Raw genomic sequence first — 20,420 nt, forward strand, 5'->3', positions numbered from 1 at the left:
TTTATAGCAGACAAATAAACATGTTTTATGCCACTTTTAACTAAATAATAAAGTGAAACCTTACTTTAAACATGGTATGAAAAAATTGGCTACATTATCAGAAGTTGTCAAGCTGCCTTTTTCGTGCCTCCCGTCAACACACCAGGGTGATGTCGCGGCAAATGTGTGGCCATGCTCGTACGACTTTCTCGTTGAACAACGCTTAAACACCGTAACTTTTGTATCGACCACACTTCCAATGACACTGTCCGTCATTGTTATACAGTATATCTCAAAAGTGAGTACACCCTTTAGATTTTTGCAAATATTCTGTCATATCCTTTCAGGGGATAACACTATCTTAATGAAACTTTGATATAACTTAAAGTACGGTAGTCAGTGTGCTGCTTGAATAACAGTATAGATTTATTGTCCATTGAAAATTACTCAGTACACAGCTGTTAATGTCTAAACAGCTGGCAACAAAAGTGAGTACACCCCATAGTGAACATGTCTCAATTGTGCCCAAAGTGTCAATATTTTGTGTGACCACCATTGTTATCTAGCACTGCTTTAACCCTCCTGGGCATGGAATTCACCAGAGCTGCACAGGTTGCTTCTGGAATCTTCTTCCACTCCTCCATGACGACATCACGGAGCCCACGGATGTTGGACACCTTGCACTCCTCCACCTTCCTCTTGAGGATGCCCCACATGTGCTCAATTGGGTTTAGGTCTGGAGACATACTTGGCCAGTCCATCACCTTAACCTTCAGCTTCTTCAGCAAGGCCGTTGTCATCTTGGAGGTGTGTTTAGGGTCATTATCATGTTGGAAAACTGCCCTACGGCCCAGTTTCCGAAGAGAGGGGATCATGCTCTGCTGCAGGATGTCACAGTATATATTGGAATTCATGTGTCCCTCAATGAAATGCAGCTCCCCAGTGCCGGCAGCACTCATGCAGCCCCAGACCATGATGCTGCCACCACCATGCTTGACTGTAGGCAAAACACATTTGTCTTGGTACTCGTCACCAGGGTGCCGCCACACACGCCGGACACCATCTGACCCAAACAGGTTTATTTTGGTCTCATCAGACCACAGGACATGGTTCCAGTAACTCATGTTCTTGGATTCATTGTCTTCAGCAAACTGTTTGCGGGCTTTCTTATGCATCGGTTTCAGAAGAGGCTTCTGTCTGGGGCGACGGCCATACAAACCGATTTGATGCAGTGTGCGGCGTGTGGTCTGGGCACTGACAGGCTGACATCCCACTTCTGCAACCTCTGCAGCAATGCTGGAAGCACTCGCACGTCTATTTTTGGAAACCAACCTCTGGATATGACGCTGAGCACGTGGACTCAACTTCTTTGGTCGACCCTGGCGAGGCCTGTTCCGAGTGGAACCTGTCCTGGAAAACCGCTGTATGATCTTAGCCAATGTGCTGCAACTAATTTTCAGGGTGTTGGCAATCTTCTTATAGCCAAGGCCATCTTTGTGAAGCGCAATAATAAGCCGCTCAGAGAGTTCCTTGCCATGAGGTGCCATGTTGTCCAGCATTCAGAGAGAATTGTGCCCAAAACACCACATTTAACAGCCCTGCTTATCATTTACACCTGAATCCTTGTAACACTAACGAGTCACATGACACCAGGGCGGGAAAACAACATCATTGGGCACAATTAGGACATGTTCACTATGGGGTGTACTCACTTTTGTTGCCAGCTGTTTAGACATTAACAGCTGTGTACTGGGTAATTTTCAAAGGACAATAAATCTATACTGTTATTCAAGCAGCACACTGACTACTTTAAGTTATATCAAAGTTTCAGTAGGATAATGTTATTCCCTGAAAGGATATAACAGAATATTTGCAAAAATCTAAAGGGTGTACTCACTTTTGAGATATACTGTAATTGACAGAGAAGCCAAAGTGCTCCCATACATGGGATTTAAATGACGAGGGAGGCATTTCGAGTTCTTCTCTGTCGCCAACATTAGCAGCATGATACACTTGGGCTGCGTTCGTAAATTTGCTCTGAGAGCGCCGGAGAGCACACTGGGTCCGACATCATAAAGGGCCCAAGTAATTTGATTGGACAAGAGGCGTTCCATGAATGCTGATCAGATTCCAGAGCGAATTTACGAACGCAGCCTTGTTCTGGATTTTTTCCCCCATTATCAACCTATCATTGCGCTTTAGAGTAAAACAAAGCACGCAACTGTCGCGTCTATCTTTTCATGGAAACTCTACATTGTGATTTACAAGGGATATTAACTAATATTAAGTAATATTATTACTTGGTTACATTTTGCAATTGATCCGCGGTACACATGCGTGCCGAACCGTGGGGGGCGATCCGTACGGATCACGGATTATCCGTGATCCGTTACACCCCTACTTATTAATAAAGATTTGAAAATGTATGATAACCATCTTATTATCTTAGTTTACTGTCATTTCAATGCATTATATACATTTTCTTTACAACAAGCATAACAAAAATACGTTTTTTGAACGCTATTATGCCGCTATGAGTACACCGACCGACGCGACGCGACGCGACCAACGTAGAACTATAAATTGGGAGAGCCCTTGCGTAGCCTACGGCGTAGGCGCGCGTAAATTCGACGCAGAAGCATTAATTGGGCTTAAGTCGGGGGTGATCTCTGTCTGTCCTCCCTGCAGACAGTGTCCCTGGACGGCACCATGTTCTCTAAGTCGGGGGTGATCTCCGGGGGGTCCAGCAGCCTGAGGAGCAGCGCGCGGCGCTGGGAGGAGAAGGACATGGCCCGGCTCAGAGACCGCAAGGAGGCGCTGACCGCTGAGCTGCGCGTGAGGCTGCGCGCCGCTGCACCACCTGCACACACACGCTGCACCACCACCTACACACACACACACTGCACCACCACCTACACACACACACGCTGCACCACCACCACCTACACACACACACGCTGCACCACCACCACCTACACACACACGCTGCACCACCACCTACACACGCACACGCTGCACCACCACCACCTACACACACACACGCTGCACCACCTGCACACACACACGCTGCACCACCACCACCTACACACACACACACACGCTGCACCACCACCTACACACACACACTGCACCACCACCTACACACACACACGCTGCACCACCTACACACACACGCTGCACCACCACCTACACACACACACGCTGCACCACCACCACCTACACACACACACACGCTGCACCACCACCTACACACACACGCTGCACCACCACCACCTACACACACACGCTGCACCACCTGCACACACAAACGCTGCTGCACCACCTACACACACACGCTGCACCACCACCTACACACACACACGCTGCACCACCACCACCTACACACACACACACGCTGCACCACCACCTACACACACACACACGCTGCACCACCACCACCTACACACACACACACGCTGCACCACCTACACACACACACGCTGCACCACCACCTACACACACACACACGCTGCACCACCACCACCTACACACACACACACGCTGCACCACCTACACACACACGCTGCACCACCACCACCTACACACACACACACCACCACCACCTACACACACACGCTGCACCACCACCACCTACACACACACGCTGCACCACCACCTACACACACACGCTGCACCACCACCACCTACACACACACGCTGCACCACCACCTACACACACACGCTGCACCACCACCACCTACACACACACGCTGCACCACCACCACCTACACACACACGCTGCACCACCACCTACACACACACGCTGCACCACCTACACACACACGCTGCACCACCACCTACACACACACGCTGCACCACCTACACACACACGCTGCACCACCACCACCTACACACACACACACTGCACCACCACCTACACACACACGCTGCACCACCACCTACACACACACACGCTGCTCCACCACCTACACACACACACGCTGCACCACCACCACCTACACACACACACGCTGCACCACCACCTACACACACACACGCTGCACCACCACCTACACACACACACTGCACCACCACCTACACACACACGCGCACACACACACACACACACACACACACACACACATATTAACACTAGAACGGCTGTGAGTAAATGTTTTTAAATATCTTTGCACTCGATCAAATTTCAGGACCCCTCCTTTCATGACTTGTCCTAGATATGTGCGTTCTACCACCCAGTATCCTTACCTTTTCTAAATCACATCAGGATAAGCTAGTATGAAGCTATTTTGCAGTTTTTCGGTGTAGGAGGCAGGCTGATTTATGAGGTATGACCCTGGTCATGTGACAGGGTCTGATGAAGCTGAGGCGTAAGGAGGCGGAGCTTAAGCAGGTGCAGGTGCAGGCCCTGGGGGTCCAGACCAGGCTGAAGTACTCCCTGTCAGACCTGGACCGGCTCTGCAAGAAGGACGTCTTCTGCCAACCGGTAACCCCTGACCCCTGTGATGTCATACTGACCCCCTGTGATGTCATACTGACCCCCTGTGATGTCATACTGACCCCCTGTGATGTCATACCGATCCCCTGTGATGTCATACCGACCCCTGTGATGTCATACTGACCCCCTGTGATGTCATACCGACCCCTGTGATGTCATACTGACCCCCTGTGATGTCATACCGACCTCCTGTGATGTCATACTGACCCCTGTGATGTCATACTGTATATAGAGAGAGGAAGGGGGTGGGAGGGAGGGAGAGAGAGAGAGAGAGACAGAGAGACAGAGAGAGAGAGACAGAGAGAGAGAGAGAGAGAGAGAGAGACAGAGAGAGAGAGAGAGAGAGAGAGAGAGACAGAGAGAGAGAGACAGAGAGAGAGAGAGAGAGAGAGAGAGAGAGAGAGAGAGAGAGAGAGAAAAGACAGAGAAAGAGAGAGAGTTACAGACCAAGAGCAGGTGACAGCGTTGTAAGACTCTGTTTGGTCCCTGATACAGGAGGTCTCCAGACTGCAGTAACAGTGTTTGGTCCCTGATACAGGAGGTCTCCAGACTGCAGAGTGAGCTGGCCAACCTGGCGTCTGACGTCCAGATGCAGAAGGACAACGTGGAGCTGAAGGACGTCGACATACGGACCGTCAAAGCCAAGCTGGACCAGGTCAGTGCTGTTATCACAGCTTAGGTTTAGTTAGGGGGGTTAGGGGTAGTTAGGGGTAGTTAGGGGTAGTTAGGGGTAGTAAGGGGTAGTTAGGCGAGTTAGGGGTAGTTAGGGGAGTTAGGGGTAGTTAGGGGAGTTAGGGGAGTTAGGGGTAGTTAGGGGTAGTTAGGGGTAATTAGGGGAGTTAGGGGAGTTAGGGGGAGTTAGGGGAGTTAGGGGGAGTTAGGGGTAGTTAGGGGAGTTAGGGGAGTTAGGGGTAGTTAGGGGAGTTAGGGGTAGTTAGGGGAGTTAGGGGTAGTTAGGGGAGTTGGGGGAGTTAGGGGTAGTTAGGGGGAGTTAGGGGGAGTTAGGGGGAGTTAGGGGAGTTAGGGGTAGTTAGGGGGAGTTAGGGGGAGTTAGGGGTAGTTAGGGGGAGTTAGGGGAGTTAGGGGAGTTAGGGGAATTAGGGGGAGTTAGGGGTAGTTAGGGGAGTTAGGGGAGTTAGGGGAGTTAGGGGTAGTTAGGGGAGTTAGGGGTAGTTAGGGGAGTTAGGGGGAGTTAGGGGTAGTTAGGGGAGTTAGGGGTAGTTAGGGGTAGTTAGGGGAGTTAGGGGTAGTTAGGGGAGTTAGGGGAGTTAGGGGGAGTTAGGGGTAGTTAGGGGAGTTAGGGGTAGTTAGGGGTAGTTAGGGGAGTTAGGGGGAGTTAGGGGTAGTTAGGGGAGTTAGGGGTAGTTAGGGGTAGCCTGGCTGGACCAGGTCAGTGCTGTTATCACAGCTTAGGTTTAGTTAGGGGAGTTAGGGGTAGTTAGGGGTAGTAGGTATGGGTAGTTAGGGGTAGTTAGGAGTAGATCGGCTCTAAAATGAGTAAACAGAAATCAATCTAGTATCATTTGGGTATAATAGATGCGAGAGGTTTCGTGCTTCGTACGTTTAACAGTTTTAACCGTTGTGGGGTATGGTCTCTCATATCGTTAGCCTCATAGCATAGTTGTCATATTTTGGCCAAATGGAGATATCTGAGTAACTCTACTCTCCTAACACTGCTGATTCACTGTGCATTATTGCCTCTATGACATCAGCCTATCAGAATGCTTGTTACATTCCAAAATCACTATCTGCCCAAGTCATCTCTTTGACACAGGCATGTTTGACACTACATACAAAGATGGCTCGGCTGACCACAAGTGAAGCATGACTTAGGCTATTATGCTACGAGGCTAACGCTATGTGTGTGTGCAGTTGGAGGACTTGGTGTTCTCAGACTGGTGTGCTGCTGGTCTCTCTAACGTGTCTCTCTCAGCTGGAGGACTTGGTGTTCTCAGACTGGTGTGCTGCTGGTCTCTCTAACGTGTCTCTCTCTCAGCTGGAGGACCTGGTGTTCTCAGACTGGTGTGCTGTTGGTCTCTCTAACGTGTCTTTCTCAGCTGGAGGACCTGGTGTTCTCAGACTGGTGTGCTGCTGGTCTCTCTAACGTGTCTCTCTCTCAGCTGGAGGACTTGGTGTTCTCAGACTGGTGTGCTGCTGGTCTCTCTAACGTGTCTCTCTCAGCTGGAGGACCTGGTGTTCGCAGGCTGGTGTGCTGCTGGTCTCTCTAACGTGTCTCTCTCAGCTGGAGGACTTGGTGTTCTCAGACTGGTGTGCTGTTGGTCTCTCTAACGTGTCTCTCTCTCAGCTGGAGGACCTGGTGTTCGCAGGCTGGTGTGCAGAGGTGGGCGTGGCCAACGTCAGGCAGTACGAGCAGGAGCACCTGGGAGACCAGCAGGAGACGGACAGGAGGAGGTAATACCACTCTGTTACCATGACGACCACGCCACCCTGTTACCGCGACAACTACATCACTCTGTTACCTGTTACCGTGACAACTACACCACTCTGTTACCATGACGACTACACTACAGATGCTTTAGAAGAGTCTCAACTCAACTACACTACAGATGCTTTGCAGGGATGCAAACAACTCGCTTTTCTGCGCTTTTTTGCTTTTTTCACGTCAATTTGGGTGACTTTCCCTCAACTACACCACTCCCCTCTCTCTCTCCCCTCTCCCCTCTCTCTCTCCCCTCTCTCTCTCCCCTCTCCCCTCTCTCTTTCCCCCCCCCAGGCTGGAGTTTGAGAGCCAGTCCACGCGTCTGGGAGCCCAGCTGGAGTACGAGCAGGGTCAGCTGGAGCAGCTGAGGAAGAAGCAGAGGAAGCTGGAGGACACCTTCACCACGGAGGAGCAGAAGATGGAGGAGCAGAAGAAGGTGAAACCACACCCCTCCCTCCCTCCCTCCTTTCTTTCTTTCTCACTTTCCCTCCCCTCTGCTCTGTCTGCGGCTCGTCAGAAGGTTCCAGATATGTGACACGGTCTGGTCAATAACGCCAACAAACAAACAAACAGTTCTGTTCAGTGTCAACACCACAATAAAACATGCTAGCTAATGTTTGCTAGCTAGCGCGGCTAATCACAAACAACACAAACACTAAAACAATCAAACACCAGAAAACAATTAGCTAAAAACAGGGTATCCGCGGTGTCTTGAAAAGTATTAAAAGTTGATAAATCAATTTTGGGAAAATCAAGACCCTTAGTATTAAAAAGTCTTATCACGATTTTATGAGGTCTTGAATTGTTTTGGTATTTTTCTGAATTAGACTCTGTCCAAAGAGTTTGAGTCCTACAAACTTTTAGTGAACTTATTTGTTTTATTAAAAAACAAAGATGAACCGGAAATTCTGTTGTATGATCGTGGTCTAGTCTATTGCAAACTAAAACTGTTAAGTTAAAGGTGTCACTGATGTAAACGGTTACAGCTCCAAGTGGCGGTGAGGTCTGGAAAAATATTGACACGGTCTTTAAAAAGTCTTAGAAAGGTATTGAAATTAACCTCAAGATTCCTGTATATACCCTGTCCTGTGAATTGAATATGATGTCTGGGAAAACCAATTTTTATAGGCACTTGTTTTGTGCTTTGATTCATTACTGAACAAGTCAATCTTGTAATGTAATGTAAGCACAATACGTTACACCCCACCCATTGCGCCCCCGCCCCCCCAAAAAACCCAGTCTAAAGCCCAGTATGTCTGTTCTCTCTCTCTCTCTCTCTCTCTCTCTCTCTCTCTCTCTCTCTCTCTCTCTCTCTCTCTCTCTCTCTCTCTGTCTCTATCTCTCTCTTTCTCTCTCTGTCTCTCTCTCTCTCTCTTTCTCTCTCTCTCTCTCTCTCTCTCTCTCTCTCCCTCTCTTTCTCTCTCTCTGTCTCTCTGTCTCTCTCTCCCTCTCTTTCTCTCTCTGTCTCTCTCTCTCCCTCTCTTTCTCTCTCTGTCTCTCTCTGTCTCTCTCTCTCTCTCTCTCTGTGTCTCTCTGTCTCTCAGGAGGAGGAGAGGTTGCTGGTGGTGGTGGAGGAGAGCCAGTCCAAAGCCCTGGAGCTGAAGAACTGTCTGCTGGGTAAGAAGGTCCAGCTGGCCGACTCCAAGGCTGAGCTGGACCAGAAGACCAAGAGCCTCCAGGGCAGCTCCAGGTAACCAGTCTGTTTTTTATTTTTTTTACATGTGCTTAAGCTACAGATTGTAAGCTTTCAAATGATGTGTCATACATTGAAATCGGAGAAAAATGTAACAGGACAGGCGTATTTGAACGCTGCTAACAGCTAGCGGCTAACAGCTAGCGGCTAACAAAGCACATCGCTACGAAGGTCTAAACTGTATTGTCAATTCATATACTGTATATCGCTATTCCCCCTAACGCTTTTCTGTTTGGAATGTGGATCCCTCTCTCACCCCCCCTCCCCTGCCTCCCTCTCTCACCCCCCCTCCCTGCCTCCTTCTCTCATCCCCCCCCCCTCCCTGCCTCCCTCTCTCACCTCCCCCTCCCTGCCTCCCTCTCTCACCTCCCCCTCCCTGCCTCCCTCTCTCACCCCCCCCTCCCTGCCTCCCTCTCTCACCCCCCCCTCCCTGCCTCCCTCTCTCACCTCCCCCTCCCTGCCTCCCTCTCTCACCTCCCCCTCCCTGCCTCCCTCTCTCACCCCCCCCTCCCTGCCTCCTTCTCTCATCCCCCCCCTCCCTGCCTCCCTCTCTCACCTCCCCCTCCCTGCCTCCCTCTCTCACCCCCCCTCCCTGCCTCCCTCTCTCACCCCTCCCCTCCCTGCCTCCCTCTCTCACCTCCCCTCCCCTGCCTCCCTCTCTCACCCTCCCTCCCCTGCCTCCCTCTCTCATCCCCCCCCCCTCCCTGCCTCCCTCTCTCACCTCCCCCTCCCTGCCTCCCTCTCTCACCCCCCCCCCTCCCTGCCTCCCTCTCTCACCCCCCCTCCCTGCCTCCCTCTCTCATCCCCCCCCCCCTCCCTGCCTCCCTCTCTCATCCCCCCCCCCTCCCTGCCTTCCTCTCTCACCCCCCCCCTCCCTGCCTCCCTCTCTCACCCCCCCTCCCCTGCCTCCCTCTCTCACCCCCCCTCCCCTGCCTCCCTCTCTCATCCCCCCCCCCTCCCTGCCTCCCTCTCTCACACCCCCTCCCCTGCCTCCCTCTCTCACCCCCCCTCCCCTGCCTCCCTCTCTCATCCCCCCCCCCACCCTGCCTCCCTCTCTCATCCTCCCTGCCTCCCTCTCTCACCCCCCCCCCTCCCTGCCTCCCTCTCTCATCCCCCCCCCTCCCTGCCTCCCTCTCTCACCCCCCCTCCCCTGCCTCCCTCTCTCATCCCCCCCTCCCTGCCTCCCTCTCTCATCCCCCCCCCCTCCCTGCCTCCCTCTCTCACCCCCCCCTCCCCTGCCTCCCTCTCTCACCCCTCCTCCCCTGCCTCCCTCTCTCACCCCCCCTCCCTGCCTCCCTCTCTCATCCCCCCTCCCCTGCCTCCCTCTCTCATCCCCCCCTCCCTGCCTCCCTCTCTCATCCCCCCCCCCTCCCTGCCTTCCTCTCTCACCCCCCCCCTCCCTGCCTCCCTCTCTCACCCCCCCTCCCCTGCCTCCCTCTCTCACCCCCCCTCCCCTGCCTCCCTCTCTCATCCCCCCCCCTCCCTGCCTCCCTCTCTCACACCCCCTCCCCTGCCTCCCTCTCTCACCCCCCCTCCCCTGCCTCCCTCTCTCATCCCCCCCCCTCCCTGCCTCCCTCTCTCATCCTCCCTGCCTCCCTCTCTCACCCCCCCTCCCCTGCCTCCCTCTCTCACCCCCCCCCCTCCCTGCCTCCCTCTCTCATCCCCCCCCCTCCCTGCCTCCCTCTCTCACCCCCCCTCCCCTGCCTCCCTCTCTCATCCCCCCCTCCCTGCCTCCCTCTCTCATCCCCCCCCCCTCCCTGCCTCCCTCTCTCACCCCCCCCCTCCCCTGCCTCCCTCTCTCATCTCCCTGCCTCCCCCTCTCCCCCCCCCCCCCCCAGGGCGCTGGTGAAGCTGCAGAGGGAGGTGATCACCGTGGAGACGGCCTTGGAGCAGAAGCGCCTGGCCAAACACAACCTGCTGCTGGCCTGTAAGATCCAGGGCCTCAACATCACCCTGCTGTCTGGACACCTGGACGACATCAGCCAGGTGCAGGTAAGATCCAGGGCCTGGAGGTCACGCTGCTGGCAGGGAACAGGGACCAGATCTCTGAGATGCAGGTAGGACAGAGAGACCAGATCTCTGAGATGCAGGTAGGACAGAGAGACCAGATCTCTGAGATGCAGGTAGGACAGAGAGACCAGATCTCTGAGATGCAGGTAGGACAGAGAGACCAGATCTCTGAGATGCAGGTAGGACAGAGAGACCAGATCTCTGAGATGCAGGTAGGACAGAGAGACCAGATCTCTGAGATGCAGGTAGGACAGAGAGATAGAGAGACAGAGAGACAGAGAGACAGAGACGAGACCGGTGGCCCAGCTGTATAAACAGTTAAAAACAAAGTTAAGACTGGTCTTGGGGCGGCTGGGGTTCAGGAGGTAGAGCCACTGTCTAATGATCGCAAGGTTGGCAGATCGGTGGTTCGAGCCCCGGCTGGCCACATGTCGAAGTGTCCTTGGGCAAGACACTGAACCATAAATTGCTCCCAGTGAGCGGGCCGGCCGGCGCCTTGCATGGTAGCTTGCTGCCATTGGTGTGTGAATGTGTGTGTGAACGGGTGAATGAGAGGCCGTTGTAAAGCGCTTTGGAATAAGGCGCTATATAAGTCAGTCCATTAGATGTCTAGGTATTCCATACAGTGGGGGGAATAAGTATTTACCATTTAGCATTAACAACAAGCTGTCACCACCTGACCCCTGACCTCGATGATGCTGTGGTTGTGTCTGCAGCTGGACTCCACCATGGACGTGTACGAGAGAGAGGCACGCATGGTCATCGACTACTCTGGCCTGCCAGAGGAACTGAAGGTAGGGGGAGGTGGAGGTGGTGGGTTACTGTTAACACGCATGGTCATCGACTACTCTGGCCTGCCAGAGGAACTGAAGGTAGGGGGAGGGGAAGGTAGTGGGTTACTGTTAACACGCATGGTCATCGACTACTCTGGCCTGCCAGAGGAACTGAAGGTAGGGGGAGGTGAAGGTAGTGGGTTACTGTTAACACGCATGGTCATCGACTACTCTGGCCTGCCAGAGGAACTGAAGGTAGGGGGAGGTGGAGGTGGTGGGTTACTGTTAAGCAGGTAGAGAAGAAGGTAGGGGGAGGTGGCTAAGACACACCTCTTCTCCCTGGCCTTTGACCTGAGGTGAGCCTGCCTCCCGACAACTGCACTTTTCTGCACTTTTATTTCTGCACCTGTTGTTATTCTGTACTTGACTTGTGTCACGTGTGTTCAGGGTCTAGCAGGAGGGGAGGTGGAGGGCCAGCTGGAGAGGCTGGCAGCAGAGGCGTTCTGTGTGTTATAACAGTGTTGTGTAGTGTGTTATAACAGTGTTATAACAGTGTTGTAGTGTGTTATAACAGTGTTGTGTAGTGTGTTATAACAGTGTTGTGTGTGTTATAACAGTGTTGTAGTGTGTTATAACAGTGTTGTGTAGTGTGTTATAACAGTGTTGTGTGTGTTATAGTAGTGTGTTATAACAGTGTTATGTGTTCAGGGTCTAGCAGGAGGGGAGGTGGAGGGCCAGCTGGAGAGGCTGGCAGCAGAGGCGTCCTGTGTGTTATAACAGTGTTGTAGTGTGTTATAACAGTGTAGTAGTGTGTTATAACAGTGTTATGTGTGTTATAACAGTGTTGTGTGTCTTATAACAGTGTTGTGTAGTGAGTTATAACAGTGTTGTGTAGTGTGTTATAACAGTGTTGTGTAGTGTGTTATAACAGTGTTGTAGTGTGTTATAACAGTGTTATAACAGTGTTGTGTAGTGTGTTATAACAGTGTTGTAGTGTGTTATAACAGTGTTGTGTAGTGTGTTATAACAGTGTTCTAACAGTGTTGTGTGTGTTATAACAGTGTTGTGTAGTGTGTTATAACAGTGTTGTAGTGTGTTATAACAGTGTTGTGTAGTGTGTTATAACAGTGTTGTGTAGTGTGTTATAAGTGTTGTGTAGTGTGTTATAACAGTGTGTAGTGTGTTATAACAGTGTTGTAGTGTGTTATAAGTGTTGTGTAGTGTGTTATAACAGTGTTGTAGTGTGTTATAACAGTGTTATAACAGTGTTGTGTGTCATAACAGTGTTGTGTGTCTTATAACAGTGTTGTAGTGTGTTATAACAGTGTTGTAGTGTGTTATAAGTGTTGTGTAGTGTGTTATAACAGTGTTGTAGTGTGTTATAACAGTGTTATAACAGTGTTGTAGTGTGTTATAACAGTGTTATAACAGTGTTGTGTGTCATAACAGTGTTGTGTGTCTTATAACAGTGTTGTAGTGTGTTATAACAGTGTTGTGTAGTGTGTTATAACAGTGTTGTAGTGTGTTATAACAGTGTTGTGTAGTGTGTTATAACAGTGTTGTAGTGTGTTATAACAGTGTTGTGTAGTGTGTTATAACAGTGTTGTAGTGTGTTATAACAGTGTAGTAGTGTGTTATAACAGTGTTGTGTGTGTTATAACAGTGTTATAACAGTGTTGTAGTGTGTTATAACAGTGTAGTAGTGTGTTATAACAGTGGTGTGTGTGTTATAACAGTGTAGTAGTGTGTTATAACAGTGTTATGTGTTCAGGGTCTAGCAGGGGAGGAGGTGGAGGGCCAGTTGGAGAGGCTGGCAGCGGAGGCGTCCTGTGTGTTATAACAGTGTTGTGTAGTGTGTTATAACAGTGTTGTAGTGTGTTATAACATTGTTGTGTAGTGTGTTATAACAGTGTTGTGTAGTGTGTTATAACAGTTTTGTGTAGTGTGTTATAACAGTGTTGTAGTGTGTTATAACAGTGTTGTAGTGTGTTATAACAGTGTAGTAGTGTGTTATAACAGTGTTGTGGGTGTTATAACAGTGTTGTAGTGTGTTATAACAGTGTTATAACAGTGTTGTAGTGTGTTATAACGGTGTTATAACAGTGTAGTAGTGTGTTATAACAGTGTTGTGTGTGTTATAACAGTGTTGTAGTGTGTTATAACAGTGTTGTGTGTGTTATAACAGTGTTATAACAGTGTTGTAGTGTGTTATAACAGTGTTGTAGTGTGTTATAACAGTGTTGTAGTGTGTTATAACAGTGTTATAACAGTGTTGTAGTGTGTTATAACAGTGTTGTGTGTGTTATAACAGTGTTATGTGTTCAGGGTCTAGCAGGGGAGGAGGTGGAGGGCCAGCTGAAGAGTCTGGCAGCGGAGGCGTCCTGTGTGGACCTGGCTCTGCAGCGCTCCACGGTGCCCAACCTCAAAGCCCTGGACAGGATGAGGGAGGTCAGGGACCGCTTCCAGCTGGTGACGGACGGTACGGCTACTCTGGATGAAGCAGAGAGACGCCTGTTCACAAATTAAATGAGCATTTCTCTCCACGAGTATGCATACAGTGGAGAAAATAAGTATTTCACCCCCTGCTGATTTTGTGAGTTTAACCCCTTACAAAGAAATTAACAGTCTATCATTTACCAACTAACGTCTGACTGCTGTGCTTGCCGACAAGGGTTTCTCCACCAAGTACTGAGTCATGTTTTGCTAGGGGGTGAAATACTCATTTTACTCAATAAAACACTTTTTTTTCCCTTCAAAATTCATATTACGTGATTTTCTGGGAATTCTTTTGATATTCTGTCTCACTGTTGAAATAAACCTAACATTAAAATGATAGACTGTTCATTAACTTTGTAAGGGGGTAAACTCACAAAATCAGCAGGGGGTGAAATACTTATTTTCCCCACTGTATGTACTCGAACACTTCCTTCTGCACACGTCAAACCGGTGTGTTTTTTGTAGTGTTAAGCCCTATTTGGAGGACAGGATTAGTATTACCTAGGGACCTCTGGTAATTTCTAATAATTACGGAGACGGTCGTCTGTGGTCTAAATCCCGTGCCATGTCCGTAAAACTTCACAGTTTTGACCATGTCTCCCCTCTGTCCTGTGCTGCAGCGTTCGATGCCAGCACCAAGGCCACCCAGCAGCGCCACCAGGAGTTTGAGGAGGTCAAGGCCCAGCGCTTCCGCCTCTTCAGCCAGTGCTTCGAGCACGTGTCCACGGCCATCGACCAGATCTACAAGCAGCTGTGCAGGAACACCAGCGCCCAGGTGAATGAATGAATGAATGAATGGACTTTATTGTCATTGCTACAGTACAGGTACCCAACAACGAAATGAGACCAGGTACACCTCTCACACTACAAACAGCTGTGTAGAACACCAGCGCCCAGGTGAGACCAGGTACACCACTCACACCTCACACAGCCGGGGCGGCTGTGTCTCAGGAGGTAGAGGCTGTGTCTCAGGAGGTAGAGGCTGTGTCTCAGGAGGTAGAGGCTGTGTCTCAGGAGGTAGAGGCTGTGTCTCAGGAGGTAGAGGCTGTGTCTCAGGAGGTAGAGGCTGTGTCTCAGGAGGTAGAGGCTATGTCTCAGGAGGTAGAGGCTGTGTCTCAGGAGGTAGAGGCTGTGTCTCAGGAGGTAGAGGCTGTGTCTCAGGAGGTAGAGGCTGTGTCTCAGGAGGTAGAGGCTGTGCCTCAGGAGGTAGAGGCTGTGTCTCAGGAGGTAGAGGCTGTGTCTCAGGAGGTAGAGGTTGTGTCTCAGGAGGTAGAGGCTGTGTCTCAGGAGGTAGAGGCTGTGTCTCAGGAGGTAGAGGTGTCTGTGTCTCAGGAGGTAGAGGCTGTGTCGCAGGAGGTAGAGGCTGTGTCTCAGGAGGTAGAGGCTGTGTCTCAGGAGGTAGAGGCTGTGTCTCAGGAGGTAGAGGCTGTGTCTCAGGAGGTAGAGGCTGTGTCTCAGGAGGTAGAGGTGTCTGTGTCTCAGGAGGTAGAGGCTGTGTCTCAGGAGGTAGAGGCTGTGTCTCAGGAGGTAGAGCCGCCGTCTAATGATCGCAAGGTTGGCAGATCGGTGGTTCGAGCCCCGGCTGGCCACATGTCGAAGTGTCCTTGGGCAAGACACTGAACCCTAAATTGCTCCCAGTGAGCGGGGCCGGCGCCTTGCATGGCAGCTTGCCGCCATTGGTGTGTGAATGTGTGTGTGAATGGGTGAATGAGAGGCCGTTGTAAAGAGCTTTGGAATAAGGCGCTATATAAATCAGTCTGTAGAAGTCAGTCTATATAAGTCAGTCTGTTTACCATTCTTGGTCCTGGTTCTCTCTACTACCCTCAGGCCATCCTGAGTGCTGAGAACCAGGAGGAGCCTTACCTGGACGGCATCAACTACCACTGCGTGGCTCCGGGGAAGAGGTTCATGGCCATGGACAACCTGTCTGGAGGGGAGAAGGCCATCGCTGCCCTGGCTCTGGTCTTCGCCATCCACAGGTTTGTTTGTTTGTTAGTTTGTTTATTAGGATCCCCGTTAGCTAACGCCACGACATTAGCTAGTCTTCCTGGGGTCTGACACAACAATCACATTTGGACAATTGTCAACATTCTATACATACAGACAATTGTCAACATTCTATACATACAGACAATTGTCAACATTCTATACATACAGACAATTGTCAACATTCTATACATACAGACATCATAATAACAAAAGAAAGGAATAAAATAACAGGTAACATCAGGAAGGCAGACATTCACAGGTAACATGGGAGGCAGACACAACACCCATATGTATGTGTTGTGTATGTTGATGGCTTGTCTGTCAGGTGTGTCATGTGGAAAAGGACCACAGCGGAAATAAGTCTCTGACTCTGTGTTTTATCGTCATTAGTTATGGGTTAGGGTTAGGGTTACGCTGTGATTTGATGTTTGTGTCTCTTTTTAACTTAAATAAATCTAATCAAATCAAACCCAAGACAAAATTGTCATTGTTGTATATATGTTACAGTACATGTGGGAAAACGGTTTATGCCGGCATTTTCCGGCACATGCTAGCATAAACCGTCGACATGGTACATGCTAGCATGTCCCGGGAAATGCCACCATAAACCGTTTTCCCACATGTACCGTAACATATATATGTGACAAGTTGACAACTGACAATGAAAAGGGCTACCTGTAGGCGAAATCATTTTTCTGTTTTTTACATGTGCTTAAACTACAGACTGTAAGCTTTCAAATGATGCATCATACATTGAAATCGGAAACAAATTGAAGACGACATGAGTATTTGAAAGTTGCTACACCTGAAATCACTAAGCACAGAAAATGCCATTCAAAGATAATGTTTTTTCTCACCTTCACAGCCAGGTAATAATAATAATAATACATTTTATTTATATGGCGCCTTTCACGGCACTCAAGGTCGCCGTACAACAAATCTAAAAACAGCCACAAAATTCAAAACACAAAAAACATAGAAATATACAGTATAAAACATAGCCAGCAGCAGAGCAGCACGGGAAAAGCAAATCAACAGGGATACGCCTGCGTAAACAGGTGGGTTTTGAGGTGAGTTTTAAATGAGATGATAGAGTCAATGTTCCTGATGTCGGGGGGGAGGGAGTTCCAGAGGCGAGGGGCGGAGCGGCTGAAGGCTCTAAACCCCAAGGTAATGGGCGGTAACAATGTCTGGTTAACCCCACCCCCAACCACTCAGCTGTCAATATCTGTCAGTGTTACTCACTGGGTCAGACAGCTATAGCTAACATTATTACCTAGCAAGGTATTACCTAAGCTAATTAGCCAGCTTATCATTATGGAGGCTTTATGGTTGTTGTAACTATTATTCTTTTAATGAAAAGTCTTGAATCAGAATCAGAATTTATTTTACAGTACACAATAATACAAATCTTTGGCTGTGGTTCTTCAACATTAGCTTTGCAGCAAGGTACATAATCACAACAATACCATCACAATAATCACAAGTAAATAAGTAAAGTAAGTAATGGTAAGTAATAAAGTGATAAGTGATGGTAGTCGCACTACAGCAGAATTAAAGTGCAATCAATAGTGTAACATGCTGTGCAAAGTTCAACAAGATGAAAATGAAAGTGTTCAGGTATTTCTCAAGTAGTCAGGTAGTGTGCAATTCCTGTGTCCTAATGTTTTCAACATTAGCATTGCAGCAAGGTACATAATCACAATAATAAGTAAATGAGTAAAGTAAGTAATGATAAGTAATACAGTTTTCTGAGGTGCTGTGGCGTCTGGTGGGCATGTGGTGTCTTTTGCCTCATCTGAACAGAATTCTCTGATCAAAAAGATACTTCTGTCTTCTGAAACAGACAAACATAAACACAGTTAGCTAGCTGTACACGGTATCAACAACACAACTTATAAGAACAGCATAATGCTATGCGATTGTTTTAGAAAGTCTTACGCAATACCACACAACTTACTAGCTAATGCTAGCTAGCTAACACGGCTAGCCCAACCCAAGTAACAAAAGAAAACAGTTAACTAACTGTACACAGTAGCAACAACACAACTTATAAGAACAGCATAATGTGCTACTATGCGATTGTTTTAGAAAGTCTTTAAAAGGCAATACGACGACACATAACGTACTAGCTAATGTTCGCTAGCTAACGCGGCTAGCCCAACAAACAAACAAAGGACTGTAGGCTACTTACTTGTGGTATGTTGATCCCGTGAAATCCGTATGTTGTCCTAGTAAAGTTTCATTTATTGGGGACTTTCTTTGTGCCGTCAGTCATTACTGAATAATTGATGAGCTAAGCAGTGTTCATCTATGAACAAACTCAGAACACATTCTCATTGTAAACATTAAAACACGGCTTCCTTTGTCCCTCCCCCTTGAGCTCAACAGCCAATCACACCCAAGTGAAAGCGTATGTTATTTCATGACAAACAAGCCTATTTTGTTGCTAGATTACACTTATTTAATGAACGTAAAACTGTTCGGAAAAATAACGAGTGGGTACTTCACATCTTCAAGTTGAATGTTAGCTGAAAAAACGAAAATCTGAGTTTTAGGTCAGAAATACTTTGAAGACGAATTTGACGTATTTCTGTTTTCCGAGAGGTGTCTGTTTACATCGTCAGTCGACACATATTTTGTCTGTCTGCCTTCAAGTTTGTTGTTGTTGTTGCTAATGACTTCTCTAATGACTTTCCTCTCAGCTTCCGTCCTGCTCCTTTCTTTGTTCTGGACGAGATTGATGCTTCTCTGGACAACACCAACATCGGCAAGGCAAGACATGTTGATTATAACTAGGGTTAAGGCTTAGTGTTAGGGGTTAGGGTTAAGGCTTAGTGTTAGGGGTTAGGGTTAGGGTTAAGGCTTAGTGTTAGGGGTTAGGGTTAAGGCTTAGTGTTAGGGGTTAGGGGTTAGGGGTTAAGGCTTAGTGTTAGGGGTTAGGGGTTAGTGTTAGGGGTTAGGGTTAGGGTTAAGGCTTAGTGTTATGGGTTAGGGGTTAAGGCTTAGTGTTAGTGGTTAGTGGTTAGGGTTAAAGCTTAGTGTTAGGGGTTAGTGTTAGGGGTTAGGGTTAGGGTTAAGGCTTAGTGTTAGGGGTTAGGGTTAAAGCTTAATGTTAGGGGTTAGGGGTTAGGGTTAGGGGCTAGGGTTAAGGCTTAGTGTTAGGGTTAGGGTTAGGGGTTAGGGTTAAGGCTTAGTGTTAGGGGTTAGTGTTAGGGGTTAGGGTTAAGGCTTAGTGTTAGGGGTTAGGGTTAAGGCTTAGTGTTAGGGTTAGGGTTAAGGCTTAGTGTTAGGGGTTAGGGTTTAGGGTTAAGGCTTAGTGTTAGGGTTAGGGTTAAGGCTTAGTGTTAGGGTTAGGGTTAAGGCTTAGTGTTAGGGGTTAGGGTTAAGGCTTAGTGTTAGGGGTTAGGGTTAAGGCTTCGTGTTAGGGGTTAGGGTTAGGGTTTAGGGTTAAGGGTTAGGGTTTAGGGTTAGGGGTTAGGGGTTAGGGGTTAGAGGTTAGGGTTAAGGCTTAGTGTTAGAGGTTAGGGGTTAGGGTTAGGGTTAGGGATGCACCGAAATGAAAGTTCTTGGCCGAAGCCCAAAACATAAATTAAGGAAACACTTGGCTGAATACTGACTACTGAATGCGTATCGGCAGTTTTTAATTTCTTTAGGCAATTTTTTTTAATGCTTGTATGAGGTTGTTCGATCATGTCCATGCTGTTAAAAAAAATAATCATTGGGTCATCTGGCATTCAGTGTTTTATTCTCATAATCTATAATGTCATGCGTGGAACAGTGGTGATTGATTCATGATGATGAGGAGGATGGTAGTGTAGTGATGATGAGGAGGGTAGTGTAGTGATGATGAGGAGGGTAGTGTAGTGATGATGAGGAGGGTAGTGTAGTGATGATGAGGATGGTAGTACAGTGTTCATAACGTCCCTGGGGCTTCCCCCGTCTCTGCAGGTGATGTCCTTCTTCAGGGATCTGTCCAGGGAGAACCTCCAGATCATCGTCATCTCCCTGAAGAAGGAGTTCTACTCCAGGTCCGACGCTCTGCTGGGGGTTTACTCTGAGGTACCGGTCCACTACGCCCATCCAGTGGGTCACTCTCTCTATAAGCCTTCTCTTTACACTTCCTTATGTTAGTGGCTCTTGTGGTGCTGGGAGTTTAGACAGCTGTTTGTTTCCAAAGTGAAGACATCATAAAGTGTATGATGATAACTTCATCTGTTAATCTACCTATCCCTTCAATAAGTCATGTATGTTGTTGTTGTTTGTCACATGTCTGTCTGTATTTTGTCATAATTATACTCTTTATTATTTTGACACTCTGTTGTTATGATTGTGATATTATGTTGGGACGCTGTCTAAAACAAGATGACACATCTCAAGGGGTTTATCCTAATAAAGACATTTAAATGTAAATGTTTTATCTCTATTCTCCCTCTCTTTCTCGCTCAGTTTAACCACTGCATGTCCAGCCGCATGCTGACCTTTGACCTGACTCCCTACCCTCTGAATGAAGACAACGAACAGGAGGGAGAGAAGGCCATGTGA

At 48.7% G+C, this 20,420-nt stretch overlaps 1 pseudogene across 1 annotated transcript in view; it reads left to right on the plus strand.

Annotated features, from left to right (window-relative positions):
- The window catches only part of LOC308164351 (structural maintenance of chromosomes protein 1B-like), a 34,924-nt pseudogene extending 14,504 nt beyond the window's left edge, over positions 1-20,420 (plus strand). Inside the window, exons 11-25 of the transcript in view lie at positions 2,668-2,814; positions 4,328-4,462; positions 5,013-5,129; positions 6,780-6,886; positions 7,209-7,350; positions 8,465-8,604; positions 10,446-10,599; positions 11,334-11,489; positions 11,838-11,897; positions 13,716-13,869; positions 14,507-14,661; positions 15,714-15,865; positions 18,581-18,650; positions 19,827-19,937; positions 20,325-20,420. The product of the transcript in view is annotated as a structural maintenance of chromosomes protein 1B-like (transcript). The remainder of the gene's footprint in view (positions 1-2,667; positions 2,815-4,327; positions 4,463-5,012; positions 5,130-6,779; positions 6,887-7,208; positions 7,351-8,464; positions 8,605-10,445; positions 10,600-11,333; positions 11,490-11,837; positions 11,898-13,715; positions 13,870-14,506; positions 14,662-15,713; positions 15,866-18,580; positions 18,651-19,826; positions 19,938-20,324) is intronic.

Source organism: Nansenia antarctica (genome assembly GCF_963989245.1).
Source record: "Nansenia antarctica genome assembly, chromosome: 8".
Classification (NCBI taxonomy): Eukaryota; Metazoa; Chordata; class Actinopteri; order Argentiniformes; family Microstomatidae; genus Nansenia; species Nansenia antarctica.